General features: G+C 35.1%; 1 long non-coding RNA gene across 1 annotated transcript; it reads right to left on the reverse strand.

Moving 5' to 3' along the window:
- Positions 1 to 2,138: 2,138 nt before the first annotated feature.
- On the reverse strand, positions 2,139 to 14,520 carry LOC134477775 (uncharacterized). The gene is made up of 2 exons (XR_010049963.1): positions 14,339 to 14,520; positions 2,139 to 4,217 (listed from the first exon to the last, which is right to left on the reverse strand). It is a non-coding gene; the product is annotated as an uncharacterized LOC134477775 (long non-coding RNA).
- Positions 14,521 to 15,843: the final 1,323 nt, after the last annotated feature.

Here is a 15,843-nt window from a genome sequence, read left to right on the forward strand (position 1 = left end):
AATCTGGCAGCCTCTTGGAAAACTTCAAGCTATACATTACTAGCATCAAGGAAACTAATTATGGGATGTAAAAGATTAAATGTCAAATAAGTTCAGAGGTAAAATATGTTTGCTTCTGTAGGTTTGCACATTTTAGCTGTAATGGTCAGACTTCCGTTGTCCTCCTTTACTAAGTAATTTACCTAAAATTTGGCAGGGTCTCATATTCAAGGTCAGCTCAGTATTGCTCCATCTTGAGGTTTTTATATAACTACCTGTCCATCCTCCGCTGTTCATTTATTTATGTATATCTCTTTTGTCTGACACATCTCATTTTAGTATTATAGCATCGCTTTTTTGGCTAGTAAAAAGTTCAATCTTGGCTGCAGAGAACATATTCTTCCTCATCTATTATGTTCTATGTTTCACTATTTCTTTCATGGTGGATGTTTATTGACATAAAAGCTAGGTTATGAAATCATTAAGCAAGTTTCTAATCATTCACTTCACCACATATAAGGCTCATGCTATTCAGTAAGCTTTCTGTTGTTTCTCAGTGCTGTAGATATGACAGTGACATGTGTCCCTGGAGTATAGGCAAACACAACCTTATTTTTTAGCTGCCTCAGTTTATGTTAGTGGTGATTACTATCTATTTTTTTTTCTCACCTCTATTGTATGATTTTTCTCTTTCATTTTAAAACAAGTGCCTTTATCCATATTTACTTGGGATATCCATACTGGATCACAAAGGGTGCCAATTGGTATCAGAACAACCTCACAGATTTGTCTAATAATCCCTTTTAAGTAATCTGGCCCATTGTTAATGGCTTTTTTTAAGCCAGTCATACACTCAGAATCAAAATTAGCATCTAAATGAGGATGTTTTAAAACGCATGCCTAAGGGTTGAGGGTTTCACCTTTTTTTATAGTTTGCCCTGTTAAATTATGTAAAATAGAAATGGTATTTTAGTATTTAATGAGCTAATGCAGAACCTATTGAGACTGTCTTCCATCCCCCATTTTCTCCTTATGTATCCTACAAAATGTATTTTAAGCTATGAGAAAAGGTTGCGACTTTTCAAGCATGTGTCAGAATGCTGAAAACCAATGACTACTCCATTTCAAAAGTAAGGTACTATATAATAAATGATCAATGTTGGAAATCTAGATTCATCAGTTTTTATTTGATGCAGTTGGGCACAGTGAAGTAAATTTAGCATTGATTTTTCTAGAAAATTATGATTTAAATAATGTTACAATACCATTCCAGTTAAAAAGGAATATTTCATGAGTTAAATCAAGAAATCAGGATAAGGAGAAGGAAAAGGAAATATCCATTAGAAGTATACATATACAAAAAGAAAATTATTACTACAAGAAATAAATGGATAATATATAATATTTAGAGATGAGTATATTTTAGCTTGATATCACAAATATTTGCAGAAATTAGATATATAAGTTTATAGTCTGGTCCAATAAATGAAGGAGGAGTTCCATCATTTTAGGTCATTTATAAATACATGAAACCAGCATGGGCATGGTGGCATATACCTGTAATCTCAGCACTTGGGAGGCTGAGGCAGGAGAACTGCTGTGAGTTCCAAGACAGCCTGAGATACAAAGTAGGACCCTGACTCAAAACAATAATAAAAATAACAACCAAAAAACCCTACAAATAGATAAGGCCAAAAACAGTAAATATAGACTATGGTATAGAAAAAAGAAAAAGAATAAAATGACCTGATGACTAGCTCTCTCTGTAATCTCAAAGATTCTATTTCATAATATAAGGATAAAATTAGAATTTCAATGTGGGATTTGATGTTGAAGATGTCAATGATGAATTTCTATTTAAATAGTAAATCTATCTTGAGAGGAACATTCTACAAAAAGTGTACATGTATCAGAATAAGAGATTTGCAAGCTATAACCATCGAAAACATGAAATTTCAAAGGTGATTATTTTCTTCTATTTTTCCTTGGTTTCTTGGGCCATATCATCCACTCCTTCAGCTTCCTAAAAATTCTCTACATTCCTAATTTTAACTAACTTCTTATTTATTTTACAGACAGACCACACTTTTCATGTAAGTACTTACTAAGAAACTGAAGCACATGAACTGTCTTCCCAAATAGAATGACACTTCACTTCCTTCTGACAGAAATTTTTATTCAAAATATTTCTCATTTGAAAGTATTTTCAATATATAATCAAACAATTTTTTGAAAAAAATTAACTAAATATGCAAAGTAAAAATTAAGAATGTTTTCTTTGTGTCCCTAATAGCTTCACAGAGACAGCTGCTGACAATATTTTATTTGTTACTCTTTGGCTTTGCAAATACTCCTAATATATACCTATAAATGTATATGCTATTTTCTTTACCATAGCATTAATTAGTTCTCTATTGGAAGATATTTTAGTTGGTTCCTATGTGACATTAGTCATGTTATTTCGTGTGGTATTATAAGCATCAATTTTCATTTAAGTATAAGTTGAGTTAAATATAAATTATTTGCTGAGCTACATCTTTTAATATCAGTATCCAAAAGTTTGAACCAGTGTCTCAAACATATGTAAAATTTATATGTTCTCCAAAAGAGAATCAAAGTTATCAGTCTTAAAGTTTTACAATCTAATATTTTAAGATTATTTATTTTTGTGTTACTTTGTGATTTTCTATTATGTATTTATTTTCTTCATGTTAATTGCTTACAAGTCTTTTTCTTTGAACAAGCTTACCTAGAAACAGACCCATCTAATTGTCAGTTTCTCATGTTTGAGAACGTTTGTATAATATGTATACAGGCCATGTGTGTGGCAAACACTTTCTGAAATGTTTTCTTTTTTATTTTATTATTTATAGTTTTCATATACACAACTTTATTAGTCTTCTTTGCATTTGTGAGTTTTAATTTTGTGTGTCACTGAAAGAATGCGTGGATATTATTTTGATTTGCAAAATAATCAGTCCTTCCTCATTGCCACCATAGTTTGATTTTCCTAAAGAAGTAACAGACTCTACTGTAACTTTGTTTCCATGGCTGAATGTGAATTCTAAGAGGACAATGATTGTGTCATCTTTATTTTTGCAATCTGGCTACCAAAAAGGACAAAATATATGGCACATAAATAGTAACTCATATGGGAGGAAGTAAATGAATGTACAGAAGTTAATGACTGAATAAAAAGATCTGAAATTTAGTACCAGCCATAGTCAATTTGAAATGAATTTACACTTATTATATAAACATTTCACTTTCAAAATCATAAAAGTTTTCATTCCTAAAATTTACTATTATTTAAATAATTATTATGCTTTTGCCACATGGTCTCTCTATGTAGTTAAGGGTGACCTTGAACTTGTTATGTTTTTCCACTCAATCTTTTCTACATCTACAATTTAAATTTATTATTGCTTGTTTCATTTTACTATAGTTATTTTATCTCATTACTAGCCACGTAACCATGTACTCCACATCTATTTATTTTAGGAAATACAGCATTTTACTAGTCAAAATGCTTTGCTGGCAAAGGACAGAACTTGAAGCACGTTTTTAAATGGTGAATATGATGTCTTGAAAAATGTGTTCCATTCAAAGGCTTTAAAAGCTGGGACACACACTAAGGAGTAATGAAATCCAAAGTGTGTGAATTTTGTTGTAAAAAAGAGAGGGAAAAAAAAACAAAAAGAAAAAGAGCTCTAACGGATATAACAGCAAGGGTGTTTAGGGGTGTTAAATAGCTGACTGTATCAATGTTTTTGGATCATTGAACACAGCTGTTTGCAGTCTACCTGTTTGAATGTCCACCTTGTATTCTTTGATACTGTGATTTGAGGAACTATTTTCAAGATGATAATATGTAATATACTAACAGGTGATTTCTTACTGTTATGTTTTTTTGTTTGTTTGTTTTGTTTTTTTTTTTGTTTTGTTTTGTTTTTTTGTAGTTCTGTATTACGTGTACCCTTACACCGCTTTGGTTTGTTTTGTGTTTTTCTCTTTTTCCTCTTAAATTAAAAAAAAAAAAAAAAAAAAAAAAAAAAGCTGGGACACAGCTTTCATAGGAACAAAACCCAAGAACCCAGAGCTGTTCTGACTGCAGGTTCCAACCCAGTCCACTTCCATCGCTGTCAGTTCTCTCTCCCACTGGAAGCACGGCTGTCCACAGATTTTAGGTCCTCTATCCTCAAAGTTTGTCAGAGAAATTAGTATTTTTCCTTCCAGTTCTGCATAAAAACACAAAACAAAAAAAAAAAAATTGAGAGAGGACGAGAGAGAGAGAGAGCTAGTGAGAGTCAGACAGCAAAAGAGGAGCAAGAGAGGATGCTTATTATCCAGGTATAAGTCAGACGTGTCACTAGGGCGGTAAGACACAATGACTGATGAAAAGGGGCCCTATGATTATCCAGGTGTAGAATTCTGTTATAAAAAATAGTAAAGGAAAATAGTAAATCTCTCACCAATCATTACCAGCTCTGAACTTGTGTCAGACACACCTCAGTCTTAAAATGCTTTGTGACTTAACATCTCTGAGCTTCTGGGTCTTCGTCTATAAATGATGATATTAGTACATGTCTCAAAAATGCTATAAAATTCCAATGACGTAGTTGAACTACATAGATTACTGTTAATCAATCTTAGCTATCATCTTCCTCAATTTTTCATTATTGTCATTACTAATAATCTGAAAGAACTTGCAGAAGTCAAAGTATGTTTTTAAAAAGCTAATTGAGAAAACTAAACTGACGGGATTCGTAGACAGTTTTAGGCATAAAACTATATTATAAAATATAAATACTTCCAATACTATACTAATAGACATAGTTATACATTATTAGCCCTTTAGCACATGATAATGATCTTATATGCATCTCTTTTAGTCTATTAACTAATATATAAAGTTCCAATATTACAAATAAAGAATCTTAAGATCAGGAAAATGAATGTTATTAGGGTTACTTACAAAATTAAGTGAAAACAAGCATGCAGAGCATAGCTTTATTTAGTATCATTATTAAATGTAAATTTTCAGAAAAATTGTGCCTTAAAATAAATGTACTTTCAGATACAAATGAGTCATAGAACTTTACTGAGACATTATCTGCACATTTATCACATTGAAATAGTAGAAACTATACTTGGAGAAGTAAGTGAAGTCCTGAGTACTGGGCATAGTCTTACCTGATTCTACCTGAGAAGTTGGGCCTGGGTGGTTTACTCTTGGATTTCTGTGTCAGAGATTATACCTGACAGGAAATCAATCCAAACAAGTAGCTTGACACATGGGCTCAGAGAACTACACAGGCAATACACAAACTGAAATCTAAGGAAACACAGAGGGAAGCTAGTGTGCAAAAGTCAGAAATAAGAGTTTTAGAATTCCTGAGTTAGTGAGAAACATTATGACCCATGAATATAGTAAAGCTGGAGGCAAAGAGACATGCAGACAAGCTGAAGTAAGTATCCACTCACCCACCTCCTTCACAACTAACAAGGGGGGGGGGACAACTGCTTTGAATATATGATCAGAAATACATTAAACTGACTGTATATTTTGAAACTCAACTTCTCTATGACTTCTGCCTATAAGGAAAGTTGGTTTCCTCTCCTTTATTTCCTTAGTAGTCCTTAAAAATCCCTTTATCTGATATAAACTAAATGCATTATTGTGAACTGAAATCAGAAATTCTTTTTTTTTTTTTTTAAATCCGTACCGGGGATCGAACTCACGTCAAACTCTCACGTCTGTGCGCTTGCAAGGCAGGCACTTATGCCACTGAGCTAAATCACCAGCCCCTAAAATCAGAAATTCCAAGCAGCACAATCACAAGTGAAAATAAAATTAAACACAAAATGCTTTTAAAATGCTAAAAATTACGTAAAACTAGGTAACTATAATGAAAGATATAACTATACAACTAATGGAGTAAAACTTCAAAAATGATAATATTTATTTTAGAATAAATAAAAATAACCTAATTTTATTCTCTTTATACTAGAAAAAGATAAATATGAAATGTCTTACAAAGGCATTTTTGAAGTCCTGATTTATATTAAAACTCTAATAAAGACAACTACAAAATATATTCCCAAAAAAGAAATAAAGGAATTATCCAGAACAGTTTTCCATTAAGCTGTTTCTCCACAGTGTTCCCTGGAAGCTCCTTTCTTGGAATATTTTAAACTGCTCCATACAAATCATTAAAGGATGCTGCAGGGAACTTGCCAGGACTACCCTGAAGATGGGGAAGCTAAATGTAAGTCCTTTCATCTTTATTTAGGCTCTGCTGTAACATATTTCCTTTCTGAGAAAGAATTTATCTCTTTCCAACAACATGCTGGGGAAAATGGCAATACCAAACGATATCATAATGCAATAATCTATGTAATTAAATTATTTCATGGATCAATAGGAATGTGCAAATTGTGAAAAACTGTGAAATGTAATAATGTGTCTGACATTATAATGTTAGATGGCTTATTTATTCTTCAAGGGCTTTCTATATTGATGTTCATTTGATTTTCCTGAACAAAGAAATGTTTCTTGGTCTCCTTTTGTTCTTCCTGAGACAAATGTATGTAGAGAGCATATGCTGGGTATTGTGTTAATATGCGGGTAAGGAGAAAAACACGGTCTCTACCTTTAAGGATTCTACCTTCTAATACTGACAAGGGGCAGCCTGGCATAAAGGATCTGACTTCAGGCACACAGGCCAGGTTCAAATTCCATCTCTCTCTTTGCCAGTTGGGTCTCTGTTTTGGGTGTTTTGTGTTTGTTTGTTCTTTTTAAATGCAAAACTACAGTGATTGCAGTGAGGATAGGCAGATAATGTACACAGTGCCTAACAAAATACCATGTTCAGTCAGTCAGTGTGACTTTCCTTCCTTCTTAGAGGAGCAGGAAAACTATTATCAGGGTAATATTTGCTCAGTATATAGGCCAAGTACATAGTAAAGAAGGTGGGAGCTTTACTATATATTTTTAATACAGTAGTTGTCAACTAGAGGAATTAGAAACCAAAAACAACTGCGAAGCCTTTTGAACTCTCCCATTCACCCTTTACTTATCAGTCCAACATCCCTTCCCTTTACACACACACATACACAATTTTTTAATATATTGTAAGTGCCTGGAAAGTGGGGCAAATGAGGAAAAAAATGCTGAGTAAATGGAAACAGCTTTTCTATATCTAGTGAATATCTTTTCAAGTCTTGTTGCCTTACTAAGCACAAAATTTGAACTCAGAGAAACCTTAAGTTCCAATTCTGTCACTACTTTTGATCAAGTCATTCAACTGTTTTATATTCTTAGTAACAAGCATTGTAAAAGATAGCAAGCTCTGTATAAAGTACCCAGAACATATTTCCTGGTTTATTACATAAACTGTGAAATTAGTAAATTCTTTTCTGAAATTCTCTAATATACAGTACTACTGTAAAAATGTTTAAATTTCTGTAGAACACTTCAATGTTGCAGCAAATATTCAGGGCTGGAGGCAGCCAAGAAAGACAGACGGATCTAACTTAGAATGTGCTTGGTAGCAAGGTCAGACTAGATTTGAGAACGGTGGGTGATGAAAGGCGGCTGGTGCTGACCTCTCCTGAGGCTAGGGTGGCAGAGGCTGCAGCCAGCTGAGCATGGGCGCGACGCTGCTGAGCTTTAGCTTAGTTCATGTGTCAGTCAGCAGTGCAGGTTTAAAGTCAGGAAATGGTAGGGTCAGAACTTTGCTCTTGAAGGAAAACTTTGGCATTTTCGGGAAGGACGGGAAGGCACAGTGAGACTGGACTAATTGCTTACCACGCAGGATCCTAAACTCTGCCAGCGGCACTAATGGAGGGGACCGGTCAGTAAGGAATCAGGAGAAACAGCAATGGGTCTTGACGGGTGCAGTAAGGAAAGGAAAGGAGAATGTTACAGAATAAGTGAAAAGGTTATAACTATGGGAATAATTATTTCATTTACAAAAGTATATATGTCAACAAAAGAAGTTGTTTTGGAAAGGCAGAATGTTTATTTAACAAAAATATTGAATATTTTAATTCAGTCTTGAACTTGTGTCTCAGATATTGTATGATGAAAATAATTCAAAAACAGAGGCCCAGTATTTTTTTTTATAACTAATTCAATTAAAACAAAAACCTCACAGGGAGCATTAAGGACAGGGCATCAGGGAATATTCAAATTTCAGGTTCAAAAAGAAAACATACACTTGTCTACTTTACTAAAATAAAATTTTTCTAGTGCCATCAGTTAAGAATACACTGGATTTTATTTAAGTGTTGATTTATGACATTGCATTTCTATTAAAGAAAATAAAATACTATAACTTTTATTTTCATAAAACTTTTTATTAAACGCCTAGAATTATCATTCAAAAGCTTTCTTTATTTCACATAGAGACAAGTCCACAAGTGGTCCTGAATAAGCTTTCAGCTTGCAGAACTCCTATGTTTATTTTCTTTCTACTTTTCCTTCATTTACCAGCTGCATGGGTTACTATAAGAAACACAAATACAATAAATTCAGGTTACATTGGAGAAAGAAAATCATTTGCATAATCTACCATAAACAGATTTTCCTCTAACCTGTAGAATGTTGACTTCCACTCCAGAAGGCTAACTGCCACATGTAGAAGCACATGGAATAATAGTATTCCTGTCATTTAAATGTTATGATAATAGTACTTTTCAGTATGTTGAAAAATACAGCTGTGCCTGCTGATGACTTAATTAATGTTTTAAGATATTTTGTGTCAGTAATAAACTGAAAATGGCATTAAGGGGACTTTTAGGAAGATGGTTAGGACAAAGGAGGCCCATATATATTTTAACTTGTGAATTAATTGAGCATCTACCTGATAAGAATTATCATGATCATGGTGAGCAAAGTTTTAGTCCTCATCAAACACTTAAAATGGTAGAAAGAATCCGTTACAGTGAGGGACACGTATACTATTGAAGGGAAAAGTGAAAGGAGATGCAGGGCACAGAGCAGGCTTTTTCTTATCCCCCAAATTCCCTTCCTTCCTTGACCCTATTTTCTTGGACTGCTTGTTAATTCCTGTCTGCCCTTAAAGACTCAGCTTAAAGCATCTTTACTGTCCCTGCTGAAGCTCTTCTTAACCTCTTTCATTTTCCCAAGTAATACTGGAATAATTCCAATCATTGTTTTCTGTGTCGTTTTGCAGGTAATTTTTCTGCCCCACCTCACACATGGTGAGAGTACAGTGGTAGCTAGGGTGTAACTTCAATATTATTGGCTTTGGGATGCTTACCAGAATTGGTGGAGTGAACTTCTAAGTGTGATTTGTTGAATTCTATAGGTGTGGCTTTGGGGTATATGTGTGGGCCCTTACCCTATCCACCCTGGCCCTTTTCTCTTATTGTGCTTCCAGAACACCATGAATGAAACAGTTTTGCTCCACCACACACTTCTGTCAATGATGCCTTGCCTATGAGACAGCCAATCATGAACTGAGACCCCAAGAAAATTAAAATTCTCCTCCTTCAAATCCTAGGTGATGGGGCTTGTATCTCAGTGATGAGAAAGCTAATACACTCCCCGAGGGTAATGACTGGGTCATGGTTGCCTTAATTCCCTAACGCCTCTCAACTTCTCTCTTACAGTGCATTTTCAGTGACCCTTTTTGTTTGTTTTCTGAGACAGGGTTGCACCGTGCAGCCAGACTAGTGTCAAACTTGCTGTCCTTGAACTCTTGATAATGCTAAGCCAGATTTTCGAATGCTGGAAGTACTGGCATGAGTCACCACATCTTACTGATGCTCAATGAAACTTGTATGAATAAATTCATGTCTAAAGAACCATCTAAAAGCTCTTACTACAAAATGTGTAGTTCTGAAATCATTTCTAAATGAATGGAAGGCAACAATATTTGACAATTGAGATAGGTTTTCAAGAGGATTTCCAATATCCTGGAGAAATTTAAAGTTGGATAAGAATCCTTTGGAACTTTGGGAGCACAAATCTTTATCAGACCCCATAGTGGCCATTTTTCGAAGATTGTCATGCTTGAACATATAATTATGTATTTTGAGTAGATTACTTTTTTATCTCTACATTTCACCTTCATTTTTATCATGAAACTACCTAATTATTCACAGTAGTTTTAAAATGAACCAAGCTTACATAAGAACAATCAATCAGTAATCAAAAAGACAAACAAAACTGAGTTACAGCCCATATATATATATAAACATTAAAATGTGATTTTGAACCATACATTTTGATAGAGAAACCAATATATCAGTGTTTTATGTGACTGATGAATGATTAAAACTTTAGTGATCTAATTCACTTTTTGATGATTAAGTATGTTATCTCACAATATGTGGGACATGAATTTTATGAACTGAATTAGGAGGTGATTTTTATTGTGTTGACTTAATACTCTTTTTTTTCCAGCCCCATGGTGTACTTAATATGATTTTTGAAATTCCTTTATCAACAATAAGCAGGTTTTAACATTTGTAGGAGGTCTTCAAATGCCTTGTCAGGCCGGCTTTCCTGTAAAGGGCAAGTAAAATTGTTAGGAAAATCATATCATTCTAGTTTTAATTCATTTAGAGGCCCTTGAATGTTCAGTGACATGAAAAGTGACATATATCTGTGAATTAGAAAACTTTAATTACATCAAGAGTGCACTTCATTATATAATACATAATTTAGGAGGTAATTTTCTGTGTTGAAAATGTAATCCAACTTTATGTTAAGATTTATCCTTCTCTTACAGCCACATCCAAAATATTACAAAACCTGGTCAAAAGTGCCTGAGACCTTCCACCCAACAGAGTCACAGAATAGAAGACCCGTATGGGTCTTGCTTAAATGGCTTAAGATCTCTAGACATAATTGCAAGGTTATTTCACTTTGGCACCACACTGAGCCCAAAGCATGAGTTCTATAGCCTTCCAGAACAGCATCTTTGAGAGACATAGATTCCTGAGTCAGGGAGTTCCCTAAACTAAGCTACATTCTGCCAATGGGACATGATGATAAATATCTCCTATGTAGTTTTCTCATTCTCTCAGAAGCAAAGAAAGTGTTGTTTTAAGAAAGAGGGAAATATTAGTATTAATATGTTTTGAAGTTAGTGTCTCCTATTCACCAGTGAAGTGCAATCACAAAAACAACTTCAAGGACTCATCGGAAAGATGACCAAAGTCCAGACACTAAAAATGAGAAAAGACTGATAAAAATTGAGAGGCAACGCAAACACTTGGTTTCTTCTAGCTCAGCTTTCTCATTACAGGTTTGGACAAACCTGCTCCATGGATGGGCTTTATCTTCACTCTCTCTTCTGTATTTCAATAATTCATTCACAAATGCTGTTATGAATCAGTGATCCAAGTTGGCTGTTTGCCACACAGTGCAACCACCCAGCTGAGAGGTAGAATGCTGAGGCAGGCAATATGACTTTATTCAAAAATCCAGATGAACAAGAAGATGGAGAACTCTTGTCCAAAATCCAGCATGCTGGGAAACTGACAATAGGCATGATTTACAAAGGTGGTTGGTGGGTGTTCCTAGCCTTTTAGAAGGCCTCTTAGAGCAGGTGAAGATTAATCAGACTAGAGGATGTCTCCTCACAATGTGGAACTAGATGACACACATCAGATATTAATCACTTAATCACAAAATGTCTAAAACCAGTGACTGTTTTCCTTAGTGATTAGTTTCCCTAATGCAGTTCCTCGCATGACACACTGGACAAACAATACAGGGTAGCTGCCTCGAAGCAGAAAGACAAGAAGCAGGCGAAGACAAATATGGAGACCTTAAACTCACCCACAAAATTAATTCTTGGGAAAAGTGTTTGTTGTAAATTAAAGTCTCTCGTGTTTTCTCCAGCATCTCCTGCTTCAAGAAGTTCTAAGACTCTCTTATTCCTGCGAAATTGGTGATTTAGCGAGGTGTTCTTCAGAGATTGTTTTTCCTCTTTTTGTGTAAAAAGGGATCTAGCGATTACTCATTTAGCTGGATACAGAAAGTTCCATGTGAGTTTACTTAAGAGACTTCCCTTGATTGCACACAGTTCAGCAGTGGAAAAACATGATCCTTAGGAAGTGGGATTCAGTTTAGAACTTTCCTTAATGTAGGTCTTCTGGCAGCTTTCTTTCTTATGAGAGAGCTACAGTTATTGTACAAATAGGAGGCTCTAGACAGACCACCACAAGTACTACTCTTCTGGCTTCTTCCCTCAACCTCTGATACCTCTCTTTCCTCTCTCATCCTCAAAGATCCTGGTTTTTTCCCTACCTCCAATGCAGTATCCCTGTTCCCTTCCCTCTGCCTAAAATACCTTCTGTTCTGACTGGATAGGGTCTGGACAGCCTCACCAGTTCTTTTAAGTCTTTTTTTTTCCAAAGTTGCCTCTGCAAATGATTTAGTTCCTTCTGGATGCTTTGTGTAGTATCTTCATATCATTTTCCCTTCATTGCACATAGCATGACAGTGCAGCTCACCATATGGCAACGAGAAGCAAAACGAGAGAAAATGGAGGAAGCTAGAGTCTCAGTGTCCTCCTGGGACACACATTCAGTGATGTAACTTCCTTCCCTCAGCCTCCACTTCTTCAAAGTCCCGTTGCCTTCCAACAGTGCCACAGGCTGGCAACTAATACCTCATGGTCCTTGGGAGTGGGGGGAATTTAAAATTCAAATTACAACTTTCACTTTTTTCCTCCTAGAGAATACTTTCCACAAAGTCAGTGATTTGTGTCTATTTTCCTCACTGTTATATCCTCTAGAATGGTGAACTCATCATATAATGGGTCTTTAGCAAATTTTTCCTGCTATTTTTTTTTAATTTAGCATATTTTATTCAACTTAGAACTTCCTAATGGAAAGCATAAGTTATTTCATTAAGAAGACCAGGGAATCTTTTGAACGACACTGATGCTGACCCTTTGAATGAGAGTTTAGTTAGGAGCACTAAGGCTCTTAAATACTAAACTTGCTGATTTGGGATTGGCATCTTGAAGTAGACTCTAGTTCTATCTTCTGCCCTTCAGTTCCAGAAGGAACCTTTCACAGCAGAACTTCCTACTCTAGTGTCTCCTCCTTCCTCTGGCTGCTTACTTGTCCTTCAGACTGCAGCTCAGCCATCACGGGGCAGGAGGGGACTTCTGTGACTCCTCTCCTGACAGGACTTTTTATTTATGGTCATCTATGTAACTGTATTCATTTGATTAAGCTCTCTTGCAAGATTGTAAACTGCAGCAGGGCAGAGATGAGGTGTTTTGTTTTATTTTGTTTTGTTTTGTTTTAACACAATATGCTCAGTTCCTCACAGGTCACAGGGCAACTAGTATTTGATGAAAAGATTTTACATAAACTGAGACATCTGACTTGCCTGACATCTCTTACTAGATAATCAAGCTGGGGTGGGGGCGGGAATAAGAACTAGTAACAGGAAGCAGATAAAAAACACACGTGGGTCAAGTATTTGTTCCCAAGTCAGCTGATGACTGATGACTATTCTGCCACCCTTCAAGGCCAGGAAGGTTCATCAAAAACTCCCACTGCCTTATACGGGGTGTCACACAAAGCTTGCAGCTTAGCAAACCATTCTATAAAGCTGATTACTTGTTTGCCTATTTACTATGCTTGTGCAGGCCACATAACGTGTGCTGACACATCAGCAGATGAAAGGCTGAGGTCAAAAGCCTGAACCTGGCCATTGGGTGTACCCTAACTACACAACAACATTCTTTTCAAAATAACTCAAATTAAGCTTATTAACTTTATGAGAATTTGGTTGTGAGGAAACTTTAGTGATGGTAATTAAATAGAGAGTTCAGGAGAAGGCGAGATCTTCCATCCCTCCATACAAAGATCTTAACTGAAGTGTCAGAGCAGGATTTAGACTTTCAACAGAGGCAAGAATGGGACTCGGTTATGGGGCTAGTTTATACCAGCTAAATTATAAGGCAAGAAGGCCTCCAGTTAACACTTGGGTTCTACAGCTCTCCAGCCCACTGCTCTTCCTAGTTCAGACAGTACCATATGCTATCTAGCTCACACCACAAGTGAACTAAACAGCACTGTCTGCCTTTCCTAGTCCATCCCTTCAACCCTGTGGAAAAAGCTTACAGTCACAACTATAAATAGCACAGTCTGCCTGCTTTCCCAGCATTTAACTTTGTTTTCTATGTGCATTCTGCTATCTAGAGCCATTATACTTCCCCAAATACAAAAGCCTATTGGATAGCCTCACATTTTGGTATATCTTCTTTCCAAAGGTTAGAATACTATGCTTTTTGAGGCATATTTTTACTACTTCTTCAGATTAGGTTCAAAAATATAGGAAAGCATCCTGAAAATTTACCTGGATAAAGTTTGTAACTTCAATTCTTGAAATTTCCCAGAACTCTGTTATCTCTTTATGTTGGGATGTCCATGTAACTGTCTTCTTCAGCGGGCAATGATTAGCTCTAGGGTATGAACAAGACAGTATTTATAGCAGCATTTCCTAATGTCTAAGATAGTACATAATAAATCACTGGTTCAGGACTCTTCAATGAATAAACTAAATAATTTAATAATTTATCTTAATTACTCTGCAACCACATTGTGATTTTTAAATAGGCTGTATCTGAGATAAAATATCATCATGTTGAAATTGTGATCCAGAGCTATCTAGCAATTCAAGCGCTCAGTGATAACATATTCAACTATATCAGAAATGGAAAAAGTGCTAGAGTGATTCTCCTAAACAGCATGATTTTTTATATGAGTGTATGTTTATTAAATCCCTCTGCTGCACAAAGATGTGTGATAGAAACTACTATTGCTTGAATATGTCCTCCAAAGTTCATATTTTAGAAAATTGGCCCCATCAAAACAATGTTGAAGGGTAGGAAATTTTTAAAGTTGAAATTTTGAGAGATGAGTCATAAGGCTTCTGACCCATGAATATATTAATCCATTCATAGATTAATAGTTATTTTAACAGTGGTTGTATTACAAAACTGAGCACTTTCTGGCAAGTTTATTCCATCTCATAATGTGATACTCTATCATGTTATGATTCAGAAAAAAGGACCATACTTAATGCTAAATTAACTGTCCTTTATAAATCACATAGTTTCAGGTGTTTGTAACAGCAGTGGAAAATTAACTAAAATAGAAACAATCATCTGTTTTTTCCAATTACCATTTCTCTTCAGTATGATTTTGCTTGTTAGATTCCTAGAAATCATGGCTGAGGATCTCTGGAATAATATGTTCAGTCTATAGGCTAATTTTTAATTCATCACTGGAGTAGTCTTTGCAATTTCTCCTAAAATTATTGTAAAGACTTTCATGCGTTTAATTTCTGTGACAGGTATAAATTATAGATTCAGATATGGGTGTGTTATTCTTTCATGTCTCTGTAGAATCATTCTCAGTGACATCTGAGTCACCTTATAAATGTCTAGCATCAGACTGGACATTTTAACTCTCAGTACTATTGGTTTACAAGATTTTTTGGGGGCATGAGTAAGATACATGCACGCTGGGATTACTTTGAATGAATAAACTTTTCCAATTTTGTATTAGTCAAGGGTTTCTGGATAATAACTAAATTTTAAGTGATTAAAACCTCATAGATGACATTCACATTACAGTTCTCTGTCTTCAAAGTCCCAACAAGTTATATAACAACATAAAGAAATAATCAATATAAACACATAAATTAATTAATAATAAGATGAAAAAAATATGCCAGATTCTTAAAAGATTTCATTTCATTTTCACAACTTCATTTCTTTAGTATTGATTTCATTTTTATGAATGAAGAGTTGATGTAACGACCCTTGCCACTGCACAGCAGTGTGACCTTCTCTGGGC

The sequence above is a fragment of the Cavia porcellus genome, unplaced genomic scaffold, assembly GCF_034190915.1.
Source record: "Cavia porcellus strain 051 isolate PalLab524CR breed Dunkin Hartley unplaced genomic scaffold, mCavPor4.1 scaffold_10, whole genome shotgun sequence".
Taxonomy (NCBI): domain Eukaryota; kingdom Metazoa; phylum Chordata; class Mammalia; order Rodentia; family Caviidae; genus Cavia; species Cavia porcellus.